The 14,626-nt window shown below is 37.9% G+C and overlaps 1 long non-coding RNA gene across 2 annotated transcripts; it reads right to left on the bottom strand.

Moving 5' to 3' along the window:
• Positions 1 to 10,898: 10,898 nt before the first annotated feature.
• LOC127964671 (uncharacterized) lies at positions 10,899 to 13,782 on the bottom strand. Of its 2 annotated transcripts, XR_008155114.1 has the most exons (4): positions 13,489 to 13,781; positions 13,286 to 13,367; positions 12,837 to 13,145; positions 10,899 to 12,395 (listed from the first exon to the last, which is right to left on the bottom strand). It is a non-coding gene; the product is annotated as an uncharacterized LOC127964671 (long non-coding RNA). The 2 variants fall into 2 exon arrangements; XR_008155113.1 differs by lacking the exon at positions 10,899 to 12,395 and having other exon boundaries at positions 12,518 to 13,145; positions 13,489 to 13,782.
• Positions 13,783 to 14,626: the final 844 nt, after the last annotated feature.

Here is a 14,626-nt window from a genome sequence, read left to right as displayed (position 1 = left end):
GAACAAGCCTGGTTTAAACAATTAAAGTCCTTAATGGAAAAGGTCTGTGGAATGTCTGGGTAATGAACTCTTGAAAAGGCTGTAATCGGTGTCAGGTGTTTTCAGTCAGTTCAGGTGTGGCACCCAACCATAAACAAAACTGCACAATATTAATTACCTGCTGTTCAAAAGAAATATGGGCTTGTGAAAATATTTCAAAGAAGTTGGGAAGACATTTTTTGACTTAAAGTTTTGGGCCCTACAGTCTGTTGTTGTATATCTCATCAGAAGAAGAGACTTCAGTGAGTGGGTATTCCTTAAAATCCTAAAACAAGTCACTGAAATACTAACAGATGTGTAGTAGTGTTCTGATATTGTTGCTACCTGAGTTAGCCAAGCCAAACTACTATATATGTAAACCCAAACAATTCTGAATTGACGAAAATGTCCCACAACTTCTCAGCAGGTCTGCTTAGGAAGTTTCCAGTCACTGATACAAAAGGTTGATTGTTGAAGCTATTTAAGCAACAAAGATGGCACTGTGACATATTGTGGGTTTTCACGTCTGTGGTTCATTGAATTATATGGTTTTTCTTATTTCTAATCAGATGAAGATAAAGCTTTTATAATATAATCAGAAAAAAGAAAAAGTAGAAATCCCCAAAATTTCAGAGAGTTAATTAACGTGTATGCATATATTTTATGTCTCTTTTTTGAAAGAAGTCCCTTAGCTCACAAAGGCTAAATGATTATGTGCACATCCACTGCTTTCCGGACTTTTCCCATTGCTCCAATCATTCACTCTCTTGTCAATTGCTAATTCGCTTACTCATGAAAATTGTTTGGTTAATAAGTCAAAATACTGAAATGAAGACAACATGCAAACCACTGATTATCACCGTCAGGATTGCATCTATTTATTTATTTTTTTAAACTGTAACTAGAAATCTATTATACAAGCCAAAGTAAAAGACAGGCCTCTGGAAATCAAAACTACAGGAACAATTATCTGGCCATTTCTAGAGGCATGAATTCACACTCAAATATCTTGATGGGGGAAAGCCAATGAACCAGTCAACTTTCAGCTCTCACCCAAAACGTAAGCCAAAAGGTGTTGCTGTAAAAGCTTGAGGTAATGACAGACTGGCTTGAATCTTTTTTTTTTTTTTTAATTGTCCCATAATTCACCCCCCTGACTTTTATATCCAGTATTTCCATGTCATATGTTTGTTACCTATGAGTCAGAGTGTGGAGGGCAGAGTCGGTGAGCTATTTGAATCAAGAGTTTGGATACCTCTATGAAAGCATTTATTTAATTTGGCTTAAACTGAGGTCAAATTACATGCCCCCATGAAGTAAGAATGGTTGTGACAAGGTACTGATGTCAGACCCATTGTACTCTCAACTAGATTATTATTTCTGTTGCTATGAAACACAGAAGAATCTAACGAAGCATCTGAAAAGAGATTTACACTGTGAAAAGAAAGTTACTAAAAGGCCCGTATTGTAAACATGTCACAGTTTGGTTTGACTTTAAAAAGACCAGTGTGAATACGGTGATCACATAAATAATGCATCAAGGGATTTGATATTTTTCTTTTTTCTTAATAAATAATGGCCACTGTGTGGGCTCCTTTTTACTCTGGGCTTTGTTTTGTCCCTCATATATGCTTCTAAAAGCTGTGTCCAATGGGCAGAAAAGTTTCTGTTTCAGATCCATGTAGCGCTCTAACGACCAGGCATCACACTATCCTAAAACGGCTCTTCTCTTTCTCTTCTGTGGGCTAGTTTGAGAGAGGACAAGTGGGTTTTTCTGATCCCTTTCCTCCCTTGGCCTTCTTAGTCTTTTCAATGTCACACAAAAGCTGTGATAATCAAGGCTCAATTTCCCTCTTTCTCAATGAGTTTGGTCTGAATTTATTACGATGCCAGAGACTTACTCTTTGATGTCATTAAATCCATGAGGGAGTTCATTTTCTCTCGAAGCACTTTATCAGAGCACTTCAGATGCGTCCTCAAGCTTTCTTGCGCAGAAACGCTCTACCAGAGGACTGTTCACCACAGACGCAGTGTGTCCTTCCTGCGAGCCTTTTAAGAATGAGCTGCCGTAACGCTCGGCCTCTTCATATCCTAGAGAAGCAGCAAGGGTCAAAGGTCAGAACTCATTCTATCAATCTCTCTCTTCCCCCCACCACTTTTCTAATGCTGAGTACACACTACACGATTTTATTTTTCAAAATCTGAGGCAAATTGATGCTCATCCACACAGTGTGAATTCTCAAAGACGTGATCTGAGAGCAGCAGCGACTGAACGTTACTCCAGATACTCGTGCAGTGTGATCTGACGAATATGACAATCGTGCAGTGTGAAATTCAGCATAAGTTACTAAAGTCCCTTTGCTGTTTAAGGCTTTTTGGTTGAATTTGCTACAATTCTAGTGAAAGCATTTGTTCTTTATTGGATTAATAAAAATAAAATAATGTTTGAATATTATAAGAACTTTCTGAATATGCACATTTTACCAGTATGCTAAACATATTACAAATAACACACCCGTGTGTGTATATATATCTGCTTAATTTAATGCATGAATTTAAGCTTGCACAGCAAGAACAAGGAAGAAAATATCCATCAGTTTTTATTAAGTGATAATTTTTACTGAACATTGAGTAAACGCCATGTCATTTCTCTTCATGTCTGAGTTCAACTTAAACTTTATAATTTTTTTTTCCTTAAAACTCTGAGTTCGGATACCTTACCTGAAAGGAGTTTCCACATGTAGAAATAAAGCCCAAGCTAGGGTCAGCTTACAGTTAGTTATTCAAATGCAACAGTACATTAATCTATATCAACTTTTAAAAGCTGCATTGGTATCTAAGGCATGTCTTTGCAATCATTTTACCTCTGAAGTCAGAGAAAGATGAACTACAACTTATTATAAATATTCATTTATCTGCTTAATTTATTCAGATTTATTCTGCGGCGTCCCTACGAGCAGGGCACAATGAGAGGCCGATTTGAATCGCTATCGTGTCACAATGTCATTTCATATTTGAAAAGAGCAAGAGATGGTCATTTAACTTGAAAATAAAGTGCCAACTAATTAAATCAGACAAGGACAATGAGATGTGATACATAAACTCGGTTAAAACAGAGTGACTATATGAACATCTCAGAAAGGTCTGTGATAAGACTGATTGGTCAATTCAGCAGTACTAAATGAGGTCTCCTTAGGTTATCTTGGATAAATTACTTTACTCCGCTGACACAAACAATACAGAACTGCCAACTCGCTCATATGGGCCATTGTCTGCGGTGGAGCCTAACCTTTTTTAGGCCGCAGTGCTTGACTTGAAACAGGGCAGCGGTCGCTTTTTTTTTTTTTTTTTTTGAGCACGACTGAAATCTGCAAAGTTTGTGTTGCAAGGCCAAGGCACTGAGAGTTTTCTTTATGTGTGTATTTAAATTCCTACTTAAAACAAATTTGTGTCCTCCCATGTGGCATGGCTTCTAAGAACCATCAGATGAGATGCATCTGTACGCTAAATAAGGCTCCTTGAGGGCGCGATGAATCTCTGCATGGAGCAAAAACAGAGTGGCTTGCATCCAAGCGCTAACGCAAGACAGTTATGCAGTATTCCCCTTTTCTTTTTCACACACTACACTAAATAGTATGCAACAAATAAAGAGCCGGCTTAACATCAACACTCTAATTGAAATCAAATAAGTTATTGTTCTGCATGGGGCACTGACTTGTTTTTCCACTGAGGATTCTGCAGTACAAACAAAAGATGTTCTAAAAAATTAAATGAAAAATGTTCGAAGACAAAAGTAAAGCCATAATGAAAAGTATGGTGACTAATAAGGCCTCCACATACCCCACAGCCATAGAATGTCATCACTTAGTACTACATGCGACTGATGTTGTTGACACTGTTTCATTTTCTCATGAGACGTCCGTTCGGTCGGTTTAAATGCAGTAAGCCAGCTGTTGACTAGTGGTGATTCAAGCAATGTATATTCTCGTTAATAACAGCGCTGGGGAGCAAGTGAAACTTGGCCAATTTAAGCTGCCTTTGAGCGATATCTGTCTTATACAGTTATACAAATTGCACCAGCCAAGCCTCCAAAAATCCATTGAACAAAATAGGCTTTATAAAATGACTGAAATGGGATTCATGAGAATAACAGATGTAAAAAATATATACATTTCTATCGTCACCTCTGATTAAAAATCACTCATTTTGATCAAATATCTGTTTGTGGGATTTCTGAGAACTTTCTGCTTTGGCATACTTCCTTTTGACTTTTTGAACAGCTCAGTGGGGTTTCACTACAGGCTATAATGGCCCATGGGGATATTCTGCCACATTAAAATCATATTGTTATGGTGATCAAAAATCTGCCAAAATCTCCATGATGTCTCTCAAGTTTTTATTTGAGCCACTTCTTCTCCTTTCTCCGCTGGAAACCCCGTGATCAGAGGAAACCCAGACACATCGATCCAAACTGAAAACAAAATGTTTATTGTAAGGGTCTGTATTGAAAATAGGGGTTTACATGGTGGAGTGTTGTCTATAAAAGTCATAAAAACAAAGGAGGGATGTGGCTCCCAGAGCGCTTGGACATTAGCGCAGGAAATGGAACAAGGTCAGAAAATTAAAAGTGCAATTTTCCGGTTCTCATTTTCTTAATTCATTGCAGCTTAAGCTGTTCTCTGCTAAGGCTGGTCAGAAGGAAGGAAGGGGTTTTGGCTTCGACCAGTGGTCTCTTAGCAATAACACAAATCCGTTCAAACCAACATGCTGGTGTCCTTGTGGCATCCTCTCTCTCTCTCTGTTTTTTTTTTTTTTTTTGGAAGAATAAAGGCTTCAAGTTGTAGATGAACACACAATGAACCATGTTAGTTTAGAGCTGCTACTGCTGAGAAACAGACAATAAATAGCAAATATGCTGTTATAATGATATTCAAAGGATGAATGTATCATTGAGCTTCTTATTTACTTATAGGGTTCTGAACTTCACTGAATTGAGTGTTGACCTATGCCATACTTGGCACTATGAAAAGAGAGATTGGTATAGATGATTTATTCAGAGCATATTTGTATATCAAAAGCACAAATTTATAATCAAAATAATACTTTTAATTTTTTTAATTTGTTTAATGACATTTGAAACTATTAATGCAATAAGTTTCTGTTTATTAACAATTACAGAGCATGATCAATTCAGGAAAATGCGATCAACTTTATTTCTTCATTCTCCTGTACCATATGCAGCCAATGCAATGACATTTTACTGAAAATCTATAAAGGCAAAACTAAATGAAAGACAGTGGTCAGTTATATAAGAATTAGAAAGAAAAAGTGATTTTCGGATGTTTTAAACATTCCTGTAAAAAAGAATGTGTGAATCAGAGAAAGACAGAAAGAGCTACTGTATTATTACTAGGAAAAGTGTACATTTCTGTGAAACAGTCCTGCATTTGGACATAGCCTCGAACCATTGCCTCAACATAATTTCTTATCAATGAAATGTGCATTGTTCTCAATTATACACACCTTTTAAGTATTTGGAAACATTATAAAATGAGTGTTATTTTACAAAGACAGAATAATTCACTGAAAGTGAGTTTTTATCACCTTCAATGAATTTAGACCATGCTTTCCCGGGAAAGCTATAAAAGACTTCCGTGTCAAACATCAATGCTACATCAGTCAGAGCATGAAATACGAAATAATTGATTTCATTTTATGAAATCATATCTTGCATAATGGCACACGTCTTCTCATTGTGTAACCCTGGCAAATTTGTATTGTTAAATAATATACCTATTCATTGAATTATTAGCTTAAAGTTAACTATGTAGCTTTTGTAATATATATTACCTGCAGCATGTGTGATAGAAAACAGTCCTAAACTGCAATAGGCTGATACTTTCCAAACACATTACATATCCAACTCACCTGGATGCACACTTCTACAACAATATGCTCCAGAGCTTGACATACAAATAATTTGATCACCAATTAAATATTGTGTTAAACTAATTTCCAGTTAACCCTTGTGCATTGTTCAAATTCACTACCCTATCGTTATGTTCGGGATGAAAACATCCACTCAATTAGACTGCTGTAAAAATGTATCAGATACATTTTTTTTTTTTGCATAAATCCATTAATCAACCTCAGTCCTGATCAAAACTACCAAATGTTTTTTTTTTTTTTAATCCAAGATTTTAACTCTTTAATTGCCAAGTTCATAAATTATGTCACTGATTTCGGGGGGGGGGAAACAACAACAAACAAAATGACTTGTTTTCAATAAAAAAGTAATTGTGGCTGGATTTATTTATTTTTTTTTACTTTTTATGACAGTCTTAGGCATGTCAAAGATTAGTAGCAACATTGGCTTTGATGCATTTTCAGTTTTTGTGCAGCATTAGATTTTATTTTTTTATTTTTTCATTTGTTGTTGGTGGCTGTTTTTGCCCCATTGACTTCCATTATAACGACATTTTTTTGATTGCAAAGCCATGACACCATATAATCATGCATTCTTGATTGTTTGTGGTTTTCCCTTTTGGGAAGAGGTAACATTTGTTATTTTTACAGTTGATCACTAGGTGGGACCATTAACCATTTAGATAGGCCTGTGCAAAAGAAAAAAAAAAGGCTTCGTTTCTGGCTTGAATATGGAGTTATATGGAGTATAACAGCAAATTATAGTGTTTGTGTGTGTTTGAGATTCTTGATTGTTCGTGGTTTTCCCTTTTGGGAAGAGGTAACATTTGTTATTTTTACTGTTGATCACTAGGTGGGACCATTAACCCTTTATATAGGCCTGTGCAAAAATGCTTCTGACTTGTATATGAAGCTATATGGAGTATAACAGCATATTATATTGTGTGTGTGTGTGTGTGTGTGTGAGAGAGAGAGACAGAGAGAGTGAGAGAGTCCTTTGCGCACTTACCTTGATGTATTTGAGAAAATCAAAATGTACACCTCAGCTCCTAGAACTACATGGAGTAAACAAAAGTGTATTTGTGCACCTGCTGCCTTTAATTGGTGGTGATAAGTATAGACTAAACGAAAGCAAAGTATGTGGATTTAAACACTTGCATGCCATCCTACTGGTCATTTAATGGTGAGAAGAGCAGCAAGCAACACGAGAATGGGCTTGACTTGTACTGAAGTTTTAGAAATGATTATGCAGCTTGGCCCCTCCAGGGAGCTGCAGCTTATTTGAAGTTAGTATTGCATTTTGGTTCATAAATCTGATGCATAAATCTGATACATTATGTTCATAAATCTGATGCAAAGTAGATTTTTTTTTTACAGGATTTTAAGGTTTTAAACTGGCTTTACCATCAAGAAAAAAACAGGCATTTCACACATAGGCCATCCATACTTTTCACCATCAAAAGGCAGCAGGTGCATAACACACTTCTTTTTTTTATTGTTTACTCCATATAGTTCTGAGAGCTGAGGTGCATATTTTGATTTTTTTCAGATACATCAAGGTAAGTGCACAAAGGCCTATAATTTGCTGTTATACTCCATATAACTCCATATACAAGCCAGAAACTAAGCCTTTTTTTTTTTTTTTTTTGCACAGGCCTATCTAACTGTAAAATTCAACCGTAAAAATAACACATTCTACCTCTTCCAGGAAGGGAAAACCACAAATTGCAATCAAAAATGTCGTTATAATGGAAGTCAATGGGACAAAAACAGCCACCAACAACAAATGAGGGAGAAAAAAATAAGCCCAAGACTGTGATAAAAATAAAAAATCTTTTCAAACATCTGGTAGTTTTGATCAGGAGGTTGATTTAATAGATTTATGCAAAAAAAAAAAAAAAAAAAAAAAAAAAAAAAATATTTATCTGATACATTTTTTACAGCAGTTTAATTTAGTGGATGTTTTCATCCACAAAAATAACGAAAGGGTAGTGAATTTGCCCACAGTGTATTGTTAAGTTTTTGAACATTTTCAAAGCATTTTCCCAAAATATGTGTCAAAATAAGATTTGTCACCAAAAATCATTCGATTAGCTGAAACAACAGACAAAATTGTTCCCAAAATAAGACTCAACTTTACCCCTAACAACGCATAAGGGTTAATCTGTATTTCATACATCTTTGTTTAAATCTTATTTCTTGTCGTTTTCTCCAGTTGATTATTACCGCTTTGGTGACTATCAGGTCTTGCCAGTAGGTGGCAGTAGGACTGTCCTAATCATTCATTGAACCGATAGTTCATTTAATTGGTTAATAAAAAATTCTGATCGATTCAATTGGTTGTCTTCGTGAGGGAGTCAGATTAATTCAAGAACGCTGCTTACTCAGGAATGAAACCAGTGGCTTTGTAAATGAGTCACTGAGTCATCCGTTTAACCATTCATTCAGATTCTTTAAGAGAACAAGTATTAGCGATGGAAACATCCAACGGGTTTTTTTTTTTTTTTTTTTTTTTTTTTTTTACTGAATCATTCTTGAACGAAAAACACCTCTGTTGTGAAGCTTGGTGTTCTGCTAGGCTTTGTTTGGAATTATTTATTCATATTGGCAGAGCTAAGGGGGGAACTGGGAATAATTAACACGTAATCTACTCAATATTGACTTAATGTTTATTGAACTGTTTCATAAAAGTGATATCAAAGAATTGTGGGCTGTAAAAGTAAAATAGTCCTAAAGCAATCCCCACCCTGCTTCATCTGTCTAGTCTAGTGCTTGTGTATACATGTAGTAGTTTCCTTCTGTATAGTCAACTAAATTAAGTAAGGGCTCTTATCAGCAACTATCAAGATTTCCACTCTGAAAAGACCCCCCAACTTTACTAACATGTTACATATGGCACACATGTTTGCTATTACAGCCATTTTCCTAAACCACACACTTCTGTGCTCTTGCAAATGAGAGGTTCACAGCCCCGCTTCGCCACCACTTGCCTCCGATTCGTAGACTCCCGTTGGCAAAAAGCTGGATGGGATGCATCACTACAGCCTGCGAATCCTTTTTATTTCCTCTCCATCTGATATACATTGGAGGTAATGGAACTTGCATAGATCAAGCAATGATATATTCCTGTAGAACTCTGGGAGGGAGCTTTGAGGTTGATTGCATGTTAATGATAGCTACTTTCTTTTTTTTTTCTATTCTTCTACTTGTATTTGTTTAATTAATATATGAAGATGATTTACAACACGATATTAAATGCATTAATGATGAACATCTAGCTTTGTTCAGGTGATTTCAATCTAAGAAATAAAATATGCAGAACATCAAAATATCCCTGTCCAAGACAAAATGTAACGCTATGATTGTTGAAACTTTCCAGTTGCTTACAGCTTGGAGATGAGATGGGCCCCCTTGGCACCCTCCCTCTGGCAGTGTCTTTGCACACAAGTATCCGAGCTATCCTGTGCCAGCTCTTAAACACAATCCTCCAATGCTACTCTGGGTTTGGCACGGGCCTGGAATTGGGGACCAAAGCTAAATAACTCCAGACTCTCTAAGCATTTGAAGGGCAACATTTCTGGTGTACGGAGCAGGAATCGGGGGCCTGTGTTTTCCAACCAGACTGATAAGGCTACTAAAGACGTTTTGGAGGCGCTGTTTTGGTCGTGAAACAGAACGTGGCCAGCTAGCGGGAGAAAAAGCAATCCTTTTGTTAGTGAGAGGACAGAAGGATTTCTTGAGGCCTTTGGCTCTTTTGTAATCACATCCAGACTCTGTTTGATTATGATATGTAAGCTATCGCATCACTGAAATCCCTAAAGTGGCTTATGGTCTTATAGGTGACATTTGAGGTTGTGTTTGTCTGTGCGCTGTCAATGCACTGCTTATTTAATGTGGCGATATGATACATACCTAAGAGCAATGGTTTTGTTTAGAGTAGCATTTGGCCCCAGCAACCATAAAAGCCCTAAATTAATATATATATATTATTTTTACCTATAGTAATTGCACAGCTAAACAACTTGGCGGTTTGAGATAAACTCTTAAGCATCTCTGTGTGCATTTTGTGTGAATATGTAATTCTAGAATTTCTATAAAATTATGTCTTTCAGCAAAAAAAAGCAACAAAATAACAAATCCGTCCCTTAGGCCTATTCTAAACCTACTGACATAAGTTTATGACTTTATTTAGAGGCAAGTATGAGTTTATGGATGTTGTTTTTGAAAGGATTCTACAGTGGTAGAAATCCCCCTTTAGAACAAACGTTCAATTCAGTGGAGCATCCGCATGTGATCTGGCCCCGCCACACAATACTGTCCCTTAGGGCATGTAAATAGCCGTCATTCAGTCATGTTCAAAATGACAGACAACACCGCGATGCACTGGGGTGAAATGTCATGACTCTGTCAACCCTGTCCCAGCAAGACACCGTGTTAGTCACATGACCTCGGAAGGTTCACTTATGTTTAACTGGATTGCTGTGTCGTTGTATTAATCATTCAAACAGGATGCTGTTACATGCTTTCCATGGATCTACTGAAGGGTCCTATTGTACTTGAACACACTCTCAAATGTACAATATTTACAGATGTTTTAGTTATAGGTGCTCATAGAATTGTGAGCTTTTGTTGTTGTGTTCTGTTACATGAAATAGTATGACACAGCAATCAGTGATGTCAGTTCATTTATTTATTTATCATTCAAGAAATTTAAACAGTTTTCCTTTTTGATAGTAAAATTGTATGCCATTCTTCTCAGGTATTTCTCATATGCTGTGTGGCAAGAAGTGAGGACAGTTTTGTGAGCTCAGAGAGGACGTTTGGCGGCGAGCATCTTTTAGCACCCTGCCCAGATGGCGCATGACGATCGGATGTGGGGGAGCCACCAATAAATATATTTCCACATTTAAACTACGGAAGAGGAAAGGAGTGTCGATCAAAGAGCCAGATCTCCGAGACAGGTACCAATTACTCTCCAGATCAGATATTTACCATGAAGCTATTCCTGCCTTTGTGTGCCTTTCATATTGCAGACGGTTTAAGGAAAGGCTGTCTTTGATCAGACTGATAAGCCATGTTGTATGCCAACACACGCATGCACGTTCTACAACGCTGTGGCACACACACACTAACGCATGCTAAAATGCACTCAGTGCCACATGTGCAGCCAATTAGCAGTGGAGTGTTTATGGGGGATCCAGATGAGTTTCAAACAGGGCACGCTGCTCGGCAGACTTTGATGGCTTACAGCTTTAACCTGCTCTCATCACACTGTTAGAGCAGGAATGGATGGAAATGTTGTTGAAACGTTTGCTTTGGTTTAAGGGTCTTTAGAGACGGCGTGGGCTGAGCAGGCTGGAACCGCTGCCGCATGCCAACTCCTGGAGTCATGCATTTTCGACATGGAGCTTGATGTGGAATATTTCAGGAAAAAAGTTACTTTTTGTTTACCATTGAAGAATTTTTCAAACATTTCACCCTGGATCGCTGTTCTCAAAACAATAGCACCTGTCTATCTAGTAGAACAAGCTTAGTAGAGTCATAAAGTCAGTAGCTCTAGTGATTGATTCAATATCCACTGCAATCCTCTTTTCTTTTTTTTTCTTTTTTTTGACAGAGCTTAACACATTGTTCGCATCTCCATTTTGCCTCTTAACCTCCCCTTCCCCATAATGTAGCTGATGATTGCTCCTACAGGACACAGGGATTTCAATCCAGCATGGTGGGAGTCAGATTAAAGGACAATAGCCTAATGCAGACAGACATCTGAAAGATTTTCAGAGTTTCTCAATTTCCAACGCACCTATTCTGGGCCCTTTTATCAGATTGAGTCTGATTTATTTATTTGTTTTTAAATGATGGCTGACACATAGCATCAAGGTATTTTCTTGTCATAGATCTTGCACATCTGTTCTATATTGCACCACACTGCCGTTGTTGTTGTTCTCCTGACGGATTAAATGCTGATTTGAGAGCTCATTTCTTGGAGTGGACATGCTAATCTGATGGAGGATGATGGGTTATGGGGTCATGGAGTGCACAGGTGGGTCAGATGTGCAGTTTTGCATCCTGGTATGACCTGCAAATTCTTCCAAGAGGAGAGTCTGAGTCAAAGAGTCGCGCAAAACTAGAGCCAATATGTTTTCCATGCAAAACTGTTTACTATAGAGTAAATCATGCACAGTCAAGACAGCCAGCATATTCCTTCCAGCTTCACCTCAACAGAAGAATAGAACAGCACATTAATATGATATGCACATATTTTATGTATTGTGTGTGTTTGATGCCCAGGAGATCTCATTTGGTGGCTTCTCCACTGATCCCGACTGCTCTGTTGGTTATCAGAGACCGGTTCGTCTTCTTCAGATCAGTCCTTCCAAAATGGACTTTGAAGTTAGTGTCCCATAAGGAGACTTTGGTCTCAGGGCGGCTGAGCTCTGGGATGTGCTGGACTTGAATGGAATAAGAGACAGCACTGGTAATAAGACTTAAAGTTAAAAAAAAAAAATTGTTTGATAAAAATTAAAGAAAAATAAGATAAGGAGAAATAAAGTTTTTTTTTTTTCTTTTAAAGAAAGAAAGAAAGAAATATTCTGGGTTCTCTATTCTCCTTTTTGACATAATGTTGATATCACAAAAAATGTGGTAGAGATACTTACAAGATAAGTGAATAGGGCAGCATTGTAGGGTTTATAATTAAATCGAAATTTACACAGAAAATAATTAACCACTTAAAATCACATTAACTTTCATATTGTTTATATCTTGTCTTTAATATTTCAGTGGCAAGCTTTTTAAAATCTTATCTATAATCCATTTTGTTCGAGAAGTGTCAACAAAATTTTTGATGATCATTTTATTTGAACTTCAGTAGTATTGAACCTAGAACCTACCCCTTTCTGTCATGACCCACTCTATGATATGATGGTTGAAAACTGAGAAGATTTTTCTGGCGTCATATAGGGGAGTACCCAGGGAGTAAAGTTAGAGGACGAGTAAGCCTATCGGGCCGGTATGCACTCTGAGGGGCAGCCGTGGCACTGTGCCATGGGTTCAAACACGCAGGGTAAATATTTGCTTCTCTTTGGTAGGCCGGCTTCACGGAGGTCATTCGTCTGGGATTCCCTTGGCATCTGCCACTCTTTGTTGTTACAGTTGGCATTTTTGGCACAGGAAAGGTGGTGGGGCTACAAAACGGTCACCTGGAGAACAGAAAGAGAGACTTAGGAGCAGAGCGGAAGCATCAGAGCTGGCATTCATACAACTGTTCCATTTGAAATTCAAGCGCAGCCCGTAAAAATGCAGGAAATGGAGAAGAATGCATTTTGTCACTATAGGTCACCTCTCTCTTGTTTGTCGAAGCCTTTTATGTGGAAACACGTCAAAGAGGGTTTCAAAGTGAGTCACTCTTTCTCGTGTTGCAACTATAAAACCAACGTAATCCATCTCTTATCAAAGCGATTTCACCCGTATCACTACAATGAATTCATTTATTCTTCCCTATCACATATGATATCCACTCATAAAAGGAAAATGCCTTCCCACCCACTTCTGGTCGTCTTCATGCGATCATCTTATGGTGTGCTCTATCAGCCTGTAGATGGTGCTGTGTTCCACCGATCTCCTTCTCATCCTTCTATCATCTCTCTACAATGAGTCCATTGTTTTCATATCCTGTCTTACCTCCTTTGCCCAAGATTCCCCACCGTTCACTGTTTCGACTGTTCACTCTCTCTCTCTCTCTCCCCCCTTTCTCACTCTCCCACTCTGTTTGACTATATTACTAGATTTGTCCCCCTTCACAATCCAAGCTACATTTTGTCAGTCTTTTTAAACCCACCCAGCCAGGGCAGGCCCTGATTATGCCATCCGCGTGCTTTCGTGGGCATTTTGAGGAGGAGGAGAAAGATGGCGTAAAACTCAAGTGCAGAGGAGGTGGGAAGGGAGGAGGAAAAAGCACATATACACAAACACACAATTCCCAAAGCACTCTTGGGGATTGGCAAGGGCCAAGAAATCTCTCTTCCCTGGAACACCTAATCCTTGGGTCGGGGCCAAGGACCACAATCTCTGTGCACAACTGACACCGGCCACCAGAGACACTTTAGGGTTTTTTAGGCGTGTCCTGTTCTCTCTCAGCTCACCGCAGCCAGAGCATGAAGCATGGGAGAAAGACTCGGCAGCCCAAAGAAAATAAATGATGTGGGGAAATACAATTCTGAAGCTTTTCATAGGTGCTCACAGCCATTTTTCAATGAGAAAATCACAGTGTACGTTGTCAGTATGTGTGTGTGTGTGTGTGTTTGAAGGGAAAAACTTGACAGAGAATGTGAAACGACAGTATGGAACAAGCCTTTAGGGAACTCAAGTGCTGATTTAGGGAACTTGATTGTTTCGTGTAATTTATAGGCTTCTCGATTTCCGATGAATCCTTAGGTTATATATGAAAATGGGAACTTTTAGATTTGTTAAAGACAAATGCCGGAACGATTTACATTAATCACTCAAGGTTCTCGAGTTGATCACAATTTCAAATATTTAATCTCGCGCATTTGGTTTTTATGAAGTAAAATTTCCGCCGCTATGAAAATGTATCCTCTACAAATCATGGCTGTAACCGAAATGGTAAATGGACACCACTGAGCTAAAAATGTTGCACAAAAATAATTTGTGCATGCTTCAT

This window comes from Carassius gibelio, chromosome B9, assembly GCF_023724105.1.
Source record: "Carassius gibelio isolate Cgi1373 ecotype wild population from Czech Republic chromosome B9, carGib1.2-hapl.c, whole genome shotgun sequence".
In the NCBI taxonomy this organism is placed as follows: domain Eukaryota; kingdom Metazoa; phylum Chordata; class Actinopteri; order Cypriniformes; family Cyprinidae; genus Carassius; species Carassius gibelio.
The sequence above is the reverse complement of the archived record's forward strand: the minus strand, read 5'-3'. Positions and strand labels throughout refer to the sequence as shown.